Consider the following 21,407-nt stretch of genomic DNA (forward strand, 5'->3'; position numbering starts at 1 on the left):
TACATATGGTCTAATACTCTAATAACTTAATTTACTATATTTTAAAAAATAAGGAGCATGGTTGTATTTTTATAGTGACCACTGGAGTTCTAAGTACTTTACAATAATGAAAATATTTTCAATCCCCAGACCCCTGCCAAAACTGTACAAAACCAGAAGAGAGTTTTTAACTTTAAAAAGGAGAGCTCGTCAAAATTTGAAAGTTAATTTACATTATGATAGGATGCGAATTTAAAGTGAAATACTTATTCCTGAATAATTCTATGTTTAGAGAAGTACTGACAAGATCTCAACTGGAGTAATGTGCCCAGTTCTGGGCAGCACACTTTGGGAATGATGTGGAAAAGTTGGAGAAAATCCAGAGGAAAGCAACAAAAATGATTAAGGGTCTAAAAAACATGACCTACAAGGAAAGAGAGGGAAAAAATGGGTTTGTTTAGTCTGGAGAAAAGAAGACTGAGGAGGGACTTGATGATAGTCTTCAAGTACATAAAACGGTTATAAAGGGGAGGTTGATAAATTGTTCTCCATATCCACTGAGGGCAGGACAAGAAGAAATGGACTTAAATTGCAGCAAGGGCAGTTTAAGTTAGACATTAGGAAAAACTCCCTGTCAGGATAGTTAAGCACTGGAACAAATTGCCTAGGGACAGGCCTGCCGATGAGGCGGGGCGGGGAGAGCAACTGCCCAGGGGCCCAGGCGATATAAAAGGGCACAGGGCCCCTGGCAACCGCCACAGCAGCTGGGAGCCCCGGGTCCTTTTAAATTGCCCAGGTGGGCTGCAGGGCTCCTAGGCACAGGTGCCGAGTGGGTGCTAAGCACCCACCAGCAGGCCCCTCCTCCCCACTGTGCCGGACCCTGCCAATTAGCTCATCCCCGTCCACCCCACTGCCTCCCACCAGCCACCATCAGCTGTTTGGTGGCATGCCGGAGGCGCTGAGGGGACGGGGAGGAGTGGGGAGTGGGAAGAGGCAGGGCAGGCCTGGGCGACACATGGCCCAGATGTCGGGGGTGAAACCAGCCCCTTCCAGCCGCTGCTCTGCAGCCCTGCACAGCGGCTCCCTGAGAGAGCCTGGCTGGGGAGGTGACATCTGCTCCCTGCCTGGGCTGTCTGCACCATGAGTTAAGTTGGCTTAACAATGTCACTCAGGGGTATGGATTTTTCACACCCACAAGTGACATAGCTGGGTCAATTTAACTTTTTAGTGTAGACCTGGCCTTAATGTCTACACTGCAATCAAAGATGTGACTGCAGCACTTGTAAGCATATCCAAACTAGCTTGATCTGGCTAGTTCCAATAATAATAGCAATGAAATCCTGGCAGCACAGACCACCTGCTCAGGCACATACCCAGGGGCCTGGATGGGTGTGCGCTGACTCGGTTTCAATGCTAATGTTATTGGATCTAGCTCGAACAAAGCTCTTGGGCATGCCTACAGTTGCAGTCATTCCTCTGATCACAGTGTAGACATAGTTTATGTGTACTCTTTGGGGTCAAGTTCTTTTACACTTAATTGGCCCAATATTTCCCTCTGCTGATTAAGGGCTGGCAGGTTGTTGTTTTGTTTTAAGAAGGGAGTAGACAAACCAACCCAAACAACATGGCTTGATGTATTTCAATTTTATTTTTAAAACACCCCCGGCTATGTATGTCTGTAGTTCACATACATGTGTGTTTAAAATAATTGTATATATATTAATACTTGATTTGCAAATTAACCTAGCTGGCTCAGGTAACAGCAACTAAGTTAGAAATTGATACTCTGTAACTAAGTATTACCAAGGGGCCTTCTCCTTACCCAAACCAAACAATATTGCTATTGCTGCAAAGACAATGATCAAATTGGTCTACTACAAAGTCTGGCTTGATTGGTCAATTAAACTCCCTCTTTCCTTTCTGGAAAACAAACAAACACAAAACAAAACCCTGCCTTTGAATTACATGGTTGCCGCTGAAAAGTCCAGCCCAAGCCCCTCCCCTTCATAGACATCACAGACCTCTGATCAGAGCACTAGCAGACAACACATTAAATGGGGCCCAGTCTCAGTATGCTCAACAATTCACTTCTTACACAAGTTATTACTGGTGTGGCTGACATCAGATAGGCCCATCACCTCCCTTCTGACAGGCAGCCCAGTACCATTGCTCTGCCCAGCTCCCTCCCTTTCCCTTCCTCTTGAGACTCCTCCACTCCTGGTTGGTTCATGTGGCTACTCTCATCTCTGACTGGCAGCTGCTGGGTAGATTTGGCTGAAATCTTTCAAAATTCCAAGTTTTGAAATGTCAAAATTCCAAGAAATATGCTGAAAAACTTCAGTTTAAATGTTCATGGACTTTCTTCCCATTTTTGACCACTTAAGTCCTGCGGTCTCCTGCAGGCTGATGTGCAGAGAGCCTGCATGGAGAAGGGCTCTACCATACCCCATGCCTGCCTTCCCTCATGCTTCCCTCTCCCCTGCCTGCAGAGTAGAGCTGGTCAGAATATTTTCTGACACACAAAATTCCATTCCCCACACAAGAATGTTCAGGGTGGTGGGGAAATCAGTTTTTTGACAAACTCTACTGGTGAGTCTCTGCATTGGCAGAGGAGGGGGGTGTATTTACCCTTTGCTGCACAACAAATAATCTCTTACTGGCATTATAGTCTTTAAGGGTGAGAGAAAAAGGCCCTTGGCACCATTTAAAACCCTATTTTGAGGGCTTACATAGCACATAGGCCTTGCACTGGCCCAAAGCACAAGAGCAAATTTCGTCTTTAATGCAGTGAAATGATTTCTTCTAGAATGGAACCTTCATCGAACAATAAAATTGGTCCATTCCTCAAGAAGTCCTTTGGTGGGTAAAAATCCAAACCCATGAAGTGTAATTAAAAACAAAGGCACCGTAAAAAAATTCATACTAAAACAGAATAATTGTTAATCTAAATAAAATACAACTCAGCATCTCATCAGAAGTTTTTAAAACTATGTGCAACCTTTTTGTAAGCAAAACTAAAGCAGACTAAAATGTAATACAAACTGAACAGAAAAAAGGGCAAAAATGCGTGTCATTTATCATCACAATCAAAACATTTTGGTGGAATGATAGGCAACTGCAACTCTGTAAAACTACTGTCAAATAAATATAAATGTCGTTGATTCTACGAAACAGAACTGATTTGATGGTTCTGAGATAAAGGGAGAGAGAGGAGTAGTAAATTAATGAACGACATGTTGTTGTTCATTTCTTTGCAGCTCTGACTAATGAGGAGGTAGGTGGGTGGAGAGCCAGGAAGATATTAACAGAAAGTAAGAATAAATAGTGTAATAAACCTACATATTTTATGATTTTATGGTGAATCACACAAGTAAACTTGTTACTGATTATCAGCATAAGTACAAGAATGGTTTAAGTATGGAATAAATAAATGCAAAGGCCACACAGTATTCAGAACCAAACTTTCTCATTTGCTCAGCAGTTCAAAAATTACCTTATTCTTGAGCATTGGCTGTTTATTCCCTAAAGCTTCCTTTCTCCAGTTAACATTTTATAGCAAAGTATAATCAATTTTTGGTTTCAATTTAAAAAACTGTAACAGAAAATTAAGGTTTTCTAAAATAAATCTGTCTCAGTCCATCCGCAGAGCTTCTTATACTTTGGCTATAAACTCACAACATACTACTTTCACCAAAAGTGAAAGACTAGAAGTAGGTGATTTCCATATACAGTATTAATTATTGTGACTTCTAATATTTACTGTCATACGAACCCTTGTTTATAAGAAGCTTCTGTAACCATTTTACATGGATTATTCATGAAATAATGCAACTATAGTAGGGAATTAAAAGCTACTAGCAAGCACACTTTTTTGGGTAGGTGTTTATGATCATTGTTACTCAAACAGTTTAGACATACCTTCTTATATTTCTTTGAAATATGACAGGTTTAGATCTAAACAGTTTTTAATTATTTAAACTTATTTTTAAATGCTTACTGACTACAACATTTTGCCTTTCGTTGTACCTATAGTGTACAGATTCCTCGTGTCTTGTACTTTCTACACCGTTTAAGAATATGTTTTAAAATTACGAATATGTTTAAACTAAAAAGAAAGCTACACCACTATGTTGCTAGTAAAACCACAAAAGGTATACAGTTTTAGATAGTGGGCGAACATTCGCACGAAGCACAAAAGATGTGGGCTGGTGGGTTTTGTTGATGTAAACAGTGTAAATGTTGAGACCTTTTGCGTGAAATTAAGATGAACTGAAAGTTCTCTCACTCTGACGTATATGGATACTGAGAGCATGACAGGATTGCTTCAAAAATTAGATACAAATGAGGACTTTGAACCTTCATTCCCCACATTAAGTAAAACTCCTAGGGCCAATCAGTGGGCGGGCCAGGAGAGCCATTTGGCCAGGGCCTCAAATTTAGAGCTTATTAATTTTTTGGCATTTGATAAGTTTTGCAACTTGTTTTTATGCGCATCCCTATCGGACCAAAATGTGACACACTCTCTCAGCTTAGAGCTGCAGATTTAAGCAAATAAGAGATGTGATTTGGTAAAAGATATAATTTTTTTGTTAACTGATATAGATTTTGTCATATTAAAGAGTTAAAAATATTCATAAATATTAATAAAAATATATAAGTTCTGATGGCACAAGCTTAGACCGTGATGAATGTGTCCTCTCAGATCAGCTGATTATATAAATAAACCACTACTAGTGGCTGGTGCTGGATCAAATGTGTGTTGAAAGGTAGCAAATTGTTACATTTTAGTGTCTTTATAGTTTTATGTCTAGTTTATGTCATATTTATGTGTAAGAATTCCTCATTATTATCTTCATATGGTAGCTAAAAGAAGTGACTGGTTGGTTGGTTGAGCCCTAGCTTGGTAGTTTGGCCATCATCATAGGCTTTCGTGGTCTATAGGCCCAGATTCAAGGTGAAAATTTGTGAGGACAATCTTGTACAATGAGTTTCATGAGGACACACATTTGAAATTTTTGCACATTATCCCTCTGTCTGTATCTATATCTGTGTTTACTATATATATGTTATCTCTTTGTCTTCAGCTCATCCTGTTATATTATACCTTGTGTGCTTAAGTTCTGATTCAGTGATAAGGATAATTGTCTGACTGTTATATTTTGTGTTCTAATTTGTATTCCTTCGTTTTAAGTCTTTTCAGCATTTGTGCACGTTTACAGTAGAAGATTTCAAGTGTAGATAAACTACTTATTTACAGCAGAATATTTCAAGTGTGGGCTACATATTGACCAGACAGATCTCTGTGAAGAGGAGATTTGAAAGTGGTACAAGCCAGAGACACAAAAACAACTGAGTGAAGCAGCAGCTAAGAGCTCAAAGCCAATAACTTCATTTCTCAAACCACTGGAAAACACACCTTACCCAACAAACAACACTACAGATAATGAAAACTCCACAACTGCAACTTGTGATATTTCATTGCCAATACCTGAACATGAGGAGAGTAGTCAAGAAGGAGATGTGCCAACAGTAACAGATGCAGCAGAAGATCCTGTGTACGATCAAGAAACTCAACAGCAACAGGAAGATGTAGATCTCATGCAGCAAGAGCAATTCATGAGTATTACAGGTTTGACTGTGACTGACACTGGAGTTATTGACAAGAGCAATGCTGTCCAGATGCCATCTTTTCTTCACATAAGTTGTTTTGAAATTCCAAGTAACATTCCACAAGATGCTGATAATCATGCTTTCCCTACTCATCTGCTGACAAAAACTCTTCCAAATGGTGAGACCTGCATAAGAGACTGGTTATGCTGGAGTACGGAAAAACAATCTCTGTACTGTGCACCCGGCTTCATTTTGAACAAAAGTGCTGCAAATGCATCAGTTCTCTCTGATCAATCAGGATGGAGCATCAACAGAGGCTGGAGGAAGGTGAAAGACTGAATACCATCACATGAGAGTTCAACATCACACAAATCAGCCAGTAGGGCAGCATCAGCTGAAAGTTCAGTTGAGAATTTACTCTTGACTGAACTCTCTACAGAAACTAATAACTGGAAAAAACTTCTTGAGCGCATCCTGAATGTCATCCTTTTTCTTTGTGAGTGGGGATTGGCTTTCTTTGGTTCCAGTCAATGTATTGGTGATTGTGCAAATGGAAACTTTCTAGGCATAGTTGAGTTCCTCAGCAAATACGACCCACTTTTATCAGAGCATGTTAAAAGTGTTCAAGAATCACAAGAGAGTCAAAAACGCATGCAAATCCATTGTCTCTCCATACGCATACAAAACGAGTTTATTGAGCTATGTGGGTCATTTGTACAAACAATAATTGTTGATGAGATTTGAAATACCAAGCATTTTTCAGTCACTGTTGATACCACTCCAGATTGTTCTCACAAGGAACAGATTACTATGGTTATTTGATATGTTAAGATTGTAGACAGCTCAAAATTTTCAATTGAAGAAAGGTTTATTTTGTTTGATAATTTCATGAGAAAAACTGGAAAAGAAATTGCTGCTCTAGTACTAGCAATTCTAGAAGGTTTTAAGTTAGATTTTCAAGTCTGTATTGGTCAAGCCTATGACAATGGATTTAATACGGCTGGGAAGTACAAAGGTGTACAAACAGTTCTACTTGAGCATAATTCAACCTGTATTTTCTCCAGCTGTGGAAACCACACACTAAACCTTGTAGGTGTTGACTGTTCTGAATCATGCAAGGAGGCAATTACTTACTTTGGAACTGTTCAGCAAATGTACAATCTCTTCAGTAGCAGTCCACAAAGGTGGAAAATTCTGAAGCAATATCTTCCTGTTTCACTGCATGGGATGTCCAAAACTAGATGGTCTGCACAGATTGATGGTGTTCAACCAGTTGTGCAGCATTTGAATTCAGTGAGAAAGGCTTTAAATGAGCTTGAATCTCTCAATCTCACTGCACAGGTTTGAACTGAATTTCAGTCTATTCAGAAGCACATGTCAAAATTTGAATGCATTCTGATGTCATCTTTGTGGATGAAACTACTTACAATGATCCACCAAACTAATCTGGTAATTGAAGCATGCAATGCTACACTTGATGTTGAGAGGAATAACATTGAAAGTCTGACATTCAAAAGATTCGTGAACACTGGGATGCAATCGTGACTGAGTCCAAATTAGTAGCACAGAATATTGGCATCTCATCTGAGTTCTCCACCAGTCACAACTTTCCGATGCTGAGCAGCATTATAGGGTCAGTGTCTTCCTTGTCGTCATTGACTCTATTCAATCAGGTCTCACATGCCAATTTGAGTCACCGCGACTAATTTGTATCCATTTTGGGTTTCTTTGGCAGTTCAACAGATTGAGTAATGGATTTCAGAGTGATAGCCATGTTAGTGTATCAGCAAAAAGAACTAGGAGTCCTTGTGGCACCTTAGAGACTAACAAATGTATGTGGGCCCAAGAGACTGAGTAATGAAGATCTACTTTCTGCAGCTGAACAATTTCAGCAACAGTACAACAAAGAAATCTCAAAAGATCTCAGTGATGAGGTCATCTTCCTCAAACAAATATATTCCATGAACTTTAAAATTGGATTGGGAGCCAAAGGAATTGCTTCAAGAAGTACATGAACTTGGACTCTCTGGGGTGTTTCCTAATATCACAATTGCATTGCGTATTTTTGTCAGTTTGCCTGCATCAGTGGCTTCAGGTGAATGCACCTTCAACCGGTTGAAGCAGGTAAAGAATTATCACTGTTCAACTATGGGACAAGAGTGTTTGAATGGGCTTACCATGCTTAATATCAACTGTGAAATTGCACGAAAGCTAGATTTTTCCTCAATAATTAGTGCATTTGCACAGAAAAAGGCTAGAAAAGCATTTGTTAAATAAAAAAATATTCAAATTATGTCTCACTCTTTTTTTGGCGCCTTATTTTGTTTTCATGTGTTGTCATTTTTTATTTAATTATGGCTAGGGGCCTCAAAAGCTGGAAGTGGCCCAGGCCTCTCTGGACCTCTGAGGGGGCCTGAAAGCTCCCACTAGAATCCCCAGAAGTTTTGCCTGTGTCAGGGCAGAAGGATCATACTCAAGTTTTGCTGTCTGAGATTATGTGGAATAGAATTTTACAAGCAGGACACAATCTGCCTACAGCAGATAGTAGTTCAGTAATGGTTGCACTGTCCTTATAGAAATTAAGAAAGTGACAGAAACAGGTTCACTATGTTAGTAAATAAATAAATAAATAAATAAATAGCTTTCTAGGCAAAATCAGGGTCCCTGAGAGGCACAAAGTTACTCTCTCCTTTTACAGAGGTGTCTGGAATGCAGAAAGTGAATCTAACAGAGCTACAGTGAGATCTCTAGGCCTAGGAAGGTGCAGAGAATATGTCTTTATTATCTGCCTCCTTTCAACTATTCCCTAAGAAAGAAAAATAAAAGGACAAAACACTTGCCACATGAAGAATGCAGTGAGATTTTTGTATCTAAAGTTACCGCCTGATTTCAGATCAGTACTGCCTTTGTACAAGACAGGATGGAAGAAAGCAAGAGGAATTCAATACATGTTCATGTTATTCACCTTCAAAAGCACAAGAAATTACGCAATTTTATGTGATCATTTACACAGATACAAATCAAAGCCAAGCCCTTCTGGAAAGAAGACAAACAGTGATTGGTTCCCCAGTTTAACAGTTGAAGAGTGTATTGCAGTCATACATTTCTGACTCATGAGGAGTTGGGCCCAGGAAAATGTATTAAATGTTTTGTAATGGGAAATGACTCAAGAGTTTATAATTGGAAATCCTGATGCTAATCAGCAGTATAAACAGAGAGCTTCTCCAAAATGCCCTGAAGTTGTAGTGAGTCAGAAGGTGAAAAGAAAAATCATGGCAACCTTCCTTTGGAATGCTGCTGAGGCTCTCAGCATTGGTGACTGCCCTCTAACACTACTATTACAGGGAAAGTGCACTTGCTAGAGTGACTTGCTACAGAAACTGAGAATTAATCGAGGAGAGGCACTGAACGACAGCAGTGTGCTGCGCTGCACTTGCATGAAGAAATCAGCACAGAGCTCAGAAGCTCTTAATATAAAAATAGAGCGTCCAGATGTTTCTAGGCCCCCTCATTTTTAAGACCCAGATCACAATCTTGCAAGGCGTTGAGTGCTCTTAATTTCTATCAAAGTCAATGGGAGACAAGGAAGTTGAGCATTTTACAGGATAAAGCCCCAGTGGCCTAATCTTGCTCCTATTAAAATCCCTGGGAGCTTTGCAACTGACATCAACTACTCATTTTACAGATGGAGTATTATTATTATTGCTATTTGTTATTGTGCTAGCATCTAGAGGCAAGGGTCCCATTGTGCTAGGCCCTGTGCAAACATACGAAGATGGTCTGTTCCCTAAAGAGCTTACAATCTAAATTAAAGATAGGATATAACAGGTAGATTTGAGAGATGGTGCGGTGCATGAGGAGACAGTAAGGTGATAAACTGAGATACTGAAAAGATAAGATTAAATGATTTTCCCAAGGCCACACACTAAGTCAGTGGTAGAGGTCAAAAGTCCTGCCTCCTGGTAGCCCACTGTAAACCCTGCTCCACACTGTCTCTATGTAGCATGTACTGTTTCCTCCTCTTTGAGGGAGACAAGGTGAACTTAGTTCTGTTAAGGTACAATAGAAAGTTGTACATAAACATTCCAGATATTACTATTAACAACATACAATTTGTATCAAGTTGCCTATATAGGGTAAGAACATAAAATACAGCTAGAGTTGTCTGTGTTGGGTTTGTGGCCCTACATTGGTATTTTCATAACAGCTGATTCTGTGAGCATCCCTGTGAGGTGTGGAGCTTCCTCAACTTCTAATGACTTTGTTGGGAGCCTAAGGGAGGCTCTTACCTTTATAGCAGTGCTCAGCAATGTGCAGAATCAAGTCCATAAAGCAGACATGTTAATGGGACCAATGTGAACATATTGAGAGGACAAATACTGCTACGTCTTTGTGACTTGAACTTTTGGCTGTTGTTTTCTGTTATTATTTTCTGCTGCAGGAAGTAGTGGCAATGTCTCATAAGAATGTAAGAGTGGCCATATAGAGTCAGACCAATGGTCCATCTATCCCAGTATCCTGTCTTCAGGCAGTGGCCGGTGCCAGATGCTTCAGAGGGTGTGACTGAATGCACCCCTGTGTACTGTGAGAAAGTCCCTGCTCTACCTTGGTGGGTCTTGCGCTTATTGGCAGATTTGCTCGCCTTGGAGCTTCACGGCAGCCCTCAGCTTGGCCTTTTTTCTGAATTCACAGTCCAGGTCGACTCCTCCTGTGTCTGACCGGGAGTTGGGAGGATTTGGGGGGAACCCGGGCCCACCCTCTACTCCAGGTTCCAGCCCAGGGCCCTGTGGAATGCAGCTGTCTAGAGTGCCTCCGGGAACAGCTGTGTGACAGCTACAACTCCTTGGACTACTTCCCCATGGCCTCCTCCCAGCACCTTCTTTATCCTCACCATAGGACCTTCCTCCTGGTGTCTGATAATGCTTGTACACCTCAGTCCTCCAACAGTCCGCACTCTCACTCTCAGCTCCTAGTGCCTCTTGCTCCTAGCTCCTCACACGCACGCCACAAACTGACGTGAGCTCCTTTTTAAACCCAGGTGCCCTGATTAGCCTGCCTTAGTTGATTCTAGCAGCTTCTTGATTGGCTGCAGGTCTTCTAATCAGCCTGTCTTAATGGTCTCCAGAAGGTTCCCGATTGTTCTGGAACCTTCCCTGTTACCTTACCCAGGGAAAAGGGATCTACTTAGCCTGGGGCTAATATATTTGCCTTCTATTACTCTCCTATAGCCATTTGGACCGACCCTGTCACAGTACATACCATTGTATTAATCTTTGTACAAAATATGCCTTGTGAGGGTCTCATTTGAAAAATAGTAACTTGCTGGTCAATAATATCATAGTGAAATGTACGTTGCAACATTATATGTAAAGTTATGAATTTCCTCTGTATGATTTTGGTAGCACACATTCAAACCCATGCAGCCCCGATTAGATAGGAGTGGCTAAGCAAGTCTATCTTAAACAAAGGAATGTGTGTTTACCTCAATTTACATACAAGTAGTAAACAAGGTCCTTGAGACAGCAAGAGGGAGACAAGGCAAAACTGCATGTCAGCATACACCCGGGAGATGAAAGAGCATGCGGGCACCTTCACCGCCAAACTCCATGTCATCTTTGTTACCATTTAAATAAACTTTTCTTTGAGGGGTAATCCTCAAAAGAATCCATTTCAAAGGAGGACTGGACTATAAAAGCGAGGGGCAAAAACACCCCAGGTATTCTCTCTTTATCTATCTCACTCACTCACTCCTTCACCTGAGAGGACAAAGGAACCAACCTTTGGATTTTGGGAAGGGTTCTGACCTAAGAGGGCTGGACAGTGCAGAACACACATTTTGAGGAAAAACATAGGACTGAGAACATATTTGGGTCCATCCCCTACTGACCAAGGCTGGTGGAATCCAGAGTGTGACTGGAATATGCTGGCAGGCTGCAGCTATACACAAACACTCAGGGTGTGACCCACATTCTATATGGCTGTTTGTGAGAGGTCCAGGTTAGGAGTTACAGCAACAAAGCATTGTAAGGCACCTAAGGTTGCAAGTCACATGGTAACACAGCACCTCACTGGTCTGGATTGCACCATAGAATGTTATAGAGGGAATGGACAGAACAGGGCAATTTATCGAGTGATCCATCCCCTGTCCTCCAGTCCCAGCTTCTGGCAATCAGAGGTTTAGGGACACTCAGAGCATGGGCTTACATCCCTGACAATCTTGGCAAATAGCCATTGATGTACCTATCCTCCATAATCTTATCTAGTTCTTTTTTGAATCCAGTTATACTTTTAGCCTTTGCAGCTTCCCCTGGCAACAAGTTCCACAGGTTGACTATGTGTGGAGAAGTACTTCCTTTGTTTTATACCTGGTGCAAACTGATTTCTTTAGGTGACCCCCTGGTTCTTGTGTTATGTGAAGAGGTAAATAACTCTTCGGTATTCACTTTCTCCACACCATTCATGGTTTTATAGACATCTATCATATCCTCCTCCCCGCCCCTCAGTCATCGGTCCCAGTCTTTTAATCTCTCCTCATATGAAAGCTGTTCAATACCCCCAATCATTTTTGTTGCCCTTCCCTGTACCTTTTCCCACTCTAATATATCCTTTTTGAGATGGAGCAACCAGAACTGCATGCAGTATTCAAATTGTGGTTCTACCATGGACTTATATCATGGCATTATGATATTTGCTGTTTTATCTATCCCTTTCCTAATGGTTTCTAATATTCTGTTAGCTTTTATGACTGCTGTTGCACATTGAGCAGAAGTTTTCAGAGAACTATCCACAATGACACCAAGATCTCTTTCTTGAGTGGTAACAGGTAATTTAGACCCCATCATTTTGTATGTATAGTTTGGATTATGTTTTCCACTGTGCATTAGCCTGCACTTGTCAACACTGAATTTCATCTGCCATTTTGTTGCTTGGCCGTCCTGTTTTGTTAGATCTAGTAACTCTTCACAATTATCTTTGGCCTTAACTACCTTGAGTAATTTTGCATCATAAACAAACTTTGCCAACTCCCTGTTTACCCCCTTTTCCAGTCCATTTATCAATATTTTTAACAGCACTGGTCCCAGTAGAGATCCAGACTTTGGGGGACCCCGCTATTTACCTCTCTCCACTTCAAAAATGACCATTTATTCCTGCTGTTTCCTATCTTTTAACCAGTCACTGATCCACAAGAGGACTTTCCATTTTATGCCATGACTGTTTACTTTGTTGAAGAGCCTTTGGAGAGGGATGCTGTGAAAGGCTTTCTGAAAGTCCAAGTACACAGTGTCCACCGAACCACCCTTGTCCACCTGTTTGTTGACTCCCTCAGGGAATGAGGCATGATTTTCCTTTACAAAAGCCATGTTGCCTCTTCTCCAAGCTATTGTGTTCATCTAGGTCTCTGATAATTCTGTTCTTGATTATACTTTCAACCCCCAATTTGCCTAGTACTGAAGTTAGGCTTATTGGCCTGTAATTGCCAGGATCTTCTCTAGAGTATACATTCCTCGCTAACTGTTTTTACAGACTCCAACATTTGTTGCATTGTACCAGTGGCTGAAGCACAGAGCGTCATGTCAGCATATCTGAGGTCCCGTGTCCACCAATGGAAATCCCAGCTCCATTCACTTTATCAAAACCTTCCAAGGCTTGTCTCATAATAAATTCTCTGTACATGTTAACAAGACTTGGGAACAAAATACAAGCTTGTCTCACACCCTGCCAAATGGAAAACTACCCTCTGTGTTCTATTACTGTTCACACTGGGGTCTGTTGCTGGTGGTAGAAACTTATAAGGAGTTCAGCAAGAGCTCTGGAATCCCCATGTCTGTCGGTATCTTCCAAAGATGGTCACGTCGGTTGATATCAAATGCTTTTGTGTAGTCAGTGAAGCACATGATCAATGGATGATGGTATTCTCTGCATTTTTTCAATAATGTGACAGATCTTCACGATTTGGCCATGTGTGCCTTGGCCTACTCTGAAACCAACTTCTTGTGGTGGTAGTTCTGTTTCTATCCTTTGTTTCATGCGATTCTGGACTGTGTAGAGCACCACTTAGTTCATGTGCAATATCAGGGAGATGGTATGATAGTTACTACACTCTGCTACATCTCCCTTTGGTAAGAGCAGAATTGCCTTCATCCAGTCTTCCAGCTCATTTCTAGTCACTCATACTTAATTACAAAATGTCCACATAATATTAGGAATGCACTCGCCAATCCCCTCAGGTAGGTGGGTAAAATAACCCCCTAATAATGGTTATTTAATTTGTTTTAAGTGGTTTCAAGATAAGATGCAGTACAGTAGCACTAAGTGTATTTATTACTATAAATAAGGCAAAGTTGTATACGCAGAGGCTACAGGGGGTATTAAGACATGCTCTTTCTCCCCTCTATGGGCTCCACATGCCAGGGGTAGCAGTACAGGGGAAGATGTAGCCTCCACAAAGCCATTATTTTCCATCACACCCCCACGCCCCAGCAGAGAATAGACAAAGCCCCAATGCACTAGACAACATAGCTGCACCAGCAGAGACACAGAGAAAGATGCTGTGCCAAGTATATACCTGGCACCGGCTATATCCCCCTTGGAGCAAGGGAGAACCCAAGAAGCAGACTGAAAGTCAGAGCAATGACATGCTGCCCCTTGCATTAGACTTGTGACAACTGGCTAAGGCAGGGGATTGTCCAGTTATCAGCAAACCTTTCTGACTGCTGGTAGCGGTTAAGTGAATTAACCTTGGAAGATAGACCGAGTGCAATGGTTTGAAACCTTGAAATTACAGGAGAGAGGGAAGCAGACTTGTCTCAGTTTCATCTACTTAAATGCAGCAGTGAAGCAGCAGGTCTTATAAAAGAGAGGAAAGTGGCTCATTTGCCAGAAACAGTGGTCTCTTTGAGGCACATCAGCTTACAGCCATTCTTTTATAAAATCCCTTTCTAACACAACCAGGATGATTGAAATGGGAACTATAATAAATGGACCATGTTTGTCAGTTTGCACACTTCTGTTAGCCTGTTCCAAGGAGACAGTTTTACTTCATTGTAGTGAAATACGTCCAAAGCATCTTGGGTGTTGAGTTTCTCTGGAACAATTACAACAGCATGTCATTTGCGCATCAGTTTACAAATTGAACTAGAAACAGACACAAGAAGCCAGAGCTATTGTAAAAATGGGGAGGGGCAAACAACACAAAACAAAGGAACAAACAAACCCTCTCCTACTGGGAAATTTAAAACAACAAGTGATATTGCCAAAGTGATGATAAACCAATGAGTTTGAATAACATGAAATGTAAAGAGACAATGATTCTGACTGTAATCTATTAGGAATACAGTAATGCTAATGTTTCTCATGGATTTGTAAACCTGAATGTGTCAAACAAATTCCCTTAAAAGAAAGATAACCTAACATCCAAAATATTCTACATGTTAAGAAATTAAAAATAAAACTCTACTGCAAAATAATCATGCACATACCTGCAAGAAGTTAGCCAGGTATTAATACTACTCTGGGGAGGAGAGGAAATTATTTAGAGTAGAACTGAGACTACAAGATCACAGAGGAATAAGGAAGCAATGAAGTAAAACTAGCATGGGTTAAAAGTTCAACTGACTTTATAAGCAAATTTCTGTAGTGAATGCATTTAACAAGAAGCCAAAGAAGACTGTTCAAAATGGAATTAGCTTTGAACAAACTCCATCCTCCAACCAGACTGAATGTATGCAGACCATAAATCAACAGTTTCAAATGAACCTCTTTTAGACCTAGCAAGTAAATTCAGAGATCAGCAGCAAGGTAATGAAAGTCCAGGGCTAAGACCTATTAAGTCAAGTTTCAGGCTGGCTGTGAGTTTTTAAATGGATAAGCTATAAATCCTTGAAAATAGGATTTATAATGAAAATGCTGACAGACCCATAACTACCTAGCAGATGCTACTATAAAAATATTCAGTAAGAATGAGATTCATTACAGTTGAAAAGGACCTCCACAAATCCCTGCCCATCACATAAACTCTAGGTTACAAGTTTAAGTGACACAGAGGGCTTTGCATAGGCTATCTGCACAGCTATCCCACCACAAAACAGCTAGATTTGAACAAGGCGTGGTTGGAGGACTTCAGATTTGTGAATATGCGTCACGTAGAAGATGTGAGCAGATTATTAAAAGTTGGAGGGAAGGGTTCATCGATTACTCTCCTCTCCACACCACCGACAAACAACAGCAGCACTAGCTAATATTTTTCTTATTTAATGAACATTTTTTCAGATCAGAGTCTTCCACTGAGAAGTTCAGATATTCAGAACAAGAGCATGTAGGAGCTGATAGGGGAACAGACTTGTATGGAATACAAAACGTTACCAGAAAGAATAGTTTCTCTGTTGGAAAAGTTAGCTCAGGGTCATTTTATTTTAATTAAAGATGGGTAGAGAGGTTATTTCCCTAGAGTTTAGTTTTCACTTTTACCTCTCCCTTAATTAAGTTGCAGATCTCTTTTAATAAGTGAAGTCATTTGTTGTGAAGGTAATTTTGCCCACTCAGCAAAGTACCAAGAAGAGTTATTGGTTCATCACTTTCTCCTAATTCTCAAAGTGAATTTGGCATTATTAATAGCTCAATGCTATAATTCAATGTCAAGGTTATGGCCCTTCATGTGTACTGCACACCAGGGGCCCAATTCACCGCAGTATAAAGCAGGTGTAATGCCCACTGCTCTGAAGAACCCCCAAGTCTGCTGCTACAGCCCAGAAAATGGACAGGGCTAGAGTACCTGTGAGTTGTGCTGATTTAGCTCATGCCCTGTGCAGCCTATACCTATGGATCTCCTAGAGAGTCTTAGCTGTAAATTAAATTTACTTTCCACCTCGGAGGAAACTCTTGAAAGAAAGTAGTGGCGGTATCACTTGCACAGCCCAAGAGGAAAATCCTTCCCTTGGCGCAGTTACTGCAAGGCATTCACATAGTAATAGTGCTGTCTGAGACTGTTTCTGATGGCTTGATTAAGTTGTTAAATGGATGGGCATACGAAATGTAATGTGTGAGGAATACAACACTTATTGCAGAGTCTGAAAATCTGTCAGATTGCTGCTGGTAACTGTTTAGGTTCCCCGTGGGTTATTGAAACCTAGCATTTAAGGAATGTTCAGATTTTCTTCTCTGAAATTGGTATTACAATGCTAATTCTCATAGGTCACCATGTAAGCTATCTGTAAGCAATTGCCTTGCACATCTGAAACACAGCCAACAATTCTGTATTTTAAAGAATCCTTTTTGAGGTTACAGGAACAAACCATCCCGATGTGTAGAAAGAATAGTAAATATGGCAGGCAACCAGCTTGGCTTAACAGTGAAATCCTTCCTGATCTTAAACACAAAAAAAGAAGTTTACAAGAAGTGGAAGATTGGACAAATGACTAGGGAGGAGTATAAAAATATTGCTCAGGCATGCAGGAGTGAAATCAGGAAGGCCAAATTACACCTGGAGTTGCAGCTAGCAAGAGATGTTAAGAGTAACAAGAAGGGTTTCTTCAGGTATGTTAGCAACAAGAAGAAAGTCAAGGAAAGTGTGGGCCCCTTACTGAATGAGGGAGGCAATCTAGTGACAGAGGATGTGGAAAAAGCTAATGTACTGAATGCTTTTTTTGCCTCTGTCTTCACGAACAAGGTCAGCTCCCAGACTACTGCACTGGGCAGCACAGCATGGGACGGAGGTGACCAGCCCTCTGAGGAGAAAGAAGTGGTTCGGGACTATTTAGAAAAGCTGGACGAGCACAAGTCCGTGGGGCTGGATGCGCTGCATCCGAGGGTGCTAAAGGAGTTGGTGGATGTGATTGCAGAGCCATTGGCCATTATCTTTGAAAACTCATGGTGATCGGGGGAGGTCCCGGACGACTGGAAAAAGGCTAATGTAGTGCCCATCTTTAAAAAAGGGAAGGAGGATGATCCTGGGAACTACAGGCCAGTCAACCTCACCTCAGATCCTGGAAAAATCATGGAACAGGTCCTCAAGGAATCAATTCTGAAGCACTTAGAGGAGAGGAAAGTGATCAGGAACAGTTAGCATAGATTCACCAAGGGCAAGTCATGCCTGACTAATCTAATTGCCTTCTATAATGAGATAACTTGCTCTGTGGATGAGGGGAAAGCAGTGGTCATGTTATTCCTTGACTTTCGCAAAGCTTTTGATACGGTCTCCCACAGTATTCTTGCCAGCAAGTTAAAGAAGTATGGGCTGGATGAATGGACTGTAAGGTGGATAGAAAGCTGGCTAGATCATCGGGCTCAATGGGTAGAGATCAATGGTTCCATGTCTAGTTGGCAGCCGGTATCAAGTGGAGTGCTCTAAGGGTCGGTCTTGGGGCCAGTTTTGTTCAATATCTTCATTAATGATCTGGACGATGGCGTGGACTGCACCCTCAGCAAGTTTACAGATGACACTAAACTGGGAGGAGTGGTAGATATGCTGGAGGGTAGGGATAGAATACAGAGGGACCTAGACAAATTAGAGGATTGGTCCAAAAGAAATCTGATGAGGTTCAACAAGGACAAGTGCAGAGTCTTGCACTTAGGACGGAAAAATCCCAAGCACCGCTACAGACTAGGGACCAAATGGCTAGGCAGCAGTTCTGCAGAAAAGGATCTAGGGGTTACAGTGGACGAGAAGCTAGATATGAGTCAACAGTGTGCCATTGTTGCCAAGAAAGCTAATGGCATTTTGGGCTGTATAAGTAGGGGCATTGCCAGCACATCAAGGGACGTGATCGATCCCCTCTATTCAACATTGGTGAGGCCTCATCTGGAGTACTGTGTCCAGTTTTGGGCCCCACACTACAAGAAGGATGTGGAAAAATTGGAAAGCGTCCAGCGGAGGGCAACAAAATGATTAGGGACTGGAGCACATGACTTATGAGGAAAGGCTGAGGGAACTGGGATTATTTAGTCTGCAGAAGAGAAGAATGAGGGGGGGATTTGATAGTTGCTTTCAACTACCTGAAAGGGGATTCCAAAGAGGATGGATCTAGACTGTTCTCAGTGGTAGCAGATGACAGAACAAGGAGTAATGGTCTCAAGTTGCAGTGGGGGAGGTTTAGGTTGGATATTAGGAAAAACTTTTTCACTAAGATGGTGGTGAAGCACTGAAATGAGTTACCTAGGGAGGTGGTGGAATCTCCATCTGTAGAGCTTTTTAAGGCCCGGCTTGACAAAGCCCTGTCTGGGATGATTTAGTGGGGGATTGATCCTGCTTTGAGCAGGGTGTTGGACTAGATGACCTCCTGAGGTCCCTTCCAACCCTGACATTCTATGAACACATTAGTCCCCTTTCCTGAGGCTTGGATTTATTAACAAAGAAATTTATAATAAGATGAAGTTCAGCTCAAGCCTTCTCCTCAGCCTTGGCTGCTCTTAAATTTCTTACCTCAAGGCTTCTTAGTTCACAACCTAGAGAGACAGAGTGCGTGAGTGACTCTCTCTCTCTCTCACACACACACACACAGACCCAAGGTTTCTCTGTTAGGGGAACACCTATCTGAGATATGCTTTTCTCTCTCTTTATCCTCTTCAGGTGAAGGGCCTTTCCTCCAAAGCTGACAGGTGTTGCAGAGCCAGCCCTGGTTCCCAGGACAGAGTATTAACCCTTTCCTGCTGTGGTCCAGGGCTACCCTGAATGACATACTGGATGCTAACAGTAGAAAAAGTATTTCAACTCTAGCATCCTAGTTAAACTCAAACCAAAGTCAGTAGTAACTGAAGTTTTTAACTATCTCAGCACTCAGCTTTTACTCCCCAAGTTTGAATGGATATGGGTACCCTAGAAATAGGCCAACATGGTCACACAGCAAAGACTCCCTGAATATTTGCTTACTTTTTAAAACCAAACCCAGTATTTTTCCATGAGTCTGAAATGCTCAGATGAGTGTTTCTTCACTTCTAGCCAAGTCTAGAACCAGAATGGCTAACAACTACTAGAAAGCTGTTCTTCCATCATTTCTACTGGTAGTTCTGCCAGTATGCTAAGGGGAGGTGCTGGAAAGCCTAGTTTCAAGATTTCCAGGCCAGCTGATCAGACTCAAGCATTTTGAATAGCTCAGATAAGCTTTGGGAAACCATCCAAATTTTTGGGTGCTTACCTAAAGTGCCTCCAAATCCAAGCTTTTTGAGATTCCCCCACCCCTAGTATTTACATAGGCACTAATTTACATTTATCTACACTATTTACATCAACAGCAGCAATGGGCACCATCACCAACCAGAACTAGTTTCAACAGAGAGACTGAAAGTTCCCTGCTCCGTTATTCATCCAGCTGTAATAACAGCTGGTTGATAGACACACGCTTCTCATTTGTTACCCCTCAAAATTTGTATCCCTTGTTTAATTCAAATGTTTGGAAAGTCACCAACTCTGTTAAAGATGACACACACCATGATTTACAATAGTTCTCAATAACACGCTATTCACTGAACAGATGTAGAGCAAGACAAAGTCTATGCCTTAAGGAGCTTACAGTCCAAAAATAGTTCTTACTGCTTATATAGCCCTTTTCATCCCCTGGTCTCAAAGCCCTCTACAAAAGTCTCATTAGCCCAATTGCATAGATGGGGAAACTGAGGCACAGAGAAGAGCCATGACTTGTCTAAAGTCACACATGAAATCAGTGACAAAACTGGCAATAGAATCCAAGTCTCCTGCCTCCCATTACTGATGGCCTATCCATGGGACTATACTGTCCCCTCGCAGTAAAACAGATGAAGGGTGAGGGATAAGGGTACAGTATGTTTGTCCTTTAAAATTACATATACACATAATTTTAAAGGTCAAGTATGCTGCGTCCTGCTACATGATAGTTTCAGCCATGTATAACAACTATCCTAACCTCCTGCTGTACCTAGCCATTATTAACTGATTTACTTCTTGAGAGGTCTCAACAGAAGCAGGTCTGGAGGAGGAGGAATGTGAATGCAGAGAGGGTAGCAGCCTTAGGACTAGCTCAGGAAGGGTGTCCCATATGTGGAGAGTGATACGGGAAAAAAAGAGAAGGAATGTTGGTTTGTTTGCTGTTTCAATTTCTTCAAAATATGACTTTGCTACATTTCTTAACCTTAGATTCTTTGTTCCAAGGAGTTCAATAGTTTTGTTACACTCTCTAAGCTAGCTTTTCTATTATCCTCACCTTCCGCCTCTGAAATCAACTTTGTATATTCCCTAAATAGATTTATTCTTGCTATAACACTACAATATTTTTTCCAAGGGTTTCTTATTTGACCTCAGGCAACAAACATGCTAGTCTCCACAGCAATGTAGTCTACTCTTATCCAGACACAAATTTCTCCTCTGCCATTCCCAGCATGGTTTCACTGCTTTGGTCTTTGTACATGGACTTGGCACAACCTCCTTTGAAGTTGCATACGCCATTTTTCAGTTTGTTTTTTCAGTGCTTCCTTAGAAACTTAAACGCCACATTTTCACTTAAGCAAGACGGTTTAAGAAGGTTCCTGCCAAGAACGACATCAGACATCATCAGAATGCAAAGAACCAGTCTCCCAGCCAGCATCAGAACCCAGGGAATATAAAGCTGTACTCACAATAGAGAGAACACGAGGCACTCCTTTAAAAAACAACAACCCTGTACATGTGGTGCATTTTAACAAAAACCCTTCTTTATAGAAGATGTGATAGTTGATAGACTTATTCCATAAAACAAACAAACAAATTTTAAAAACCCATCAAAAGCCTCGACACTAAAAAACTATTCGGGTTGTGAAATGAAAGTCAGGAAAGAAGAATGCTAACATTGTCTGTGCAACCTTGCTCTATTCAA

Source organism: Caretta caretta, chromosome 2, assembly GCF_965140235.1.
Source record: "Caretta caretta isolate rCarCar2 chromosome 2, rCarCar1.hap1, whole genome shotgun sequence".
Classification (NCBI taxonomy): domain Eukaryota; kingdom Metazoa; phylum Chordata; order Testudines; family Cheloniidae; genus Caretta; species Caretta caretta.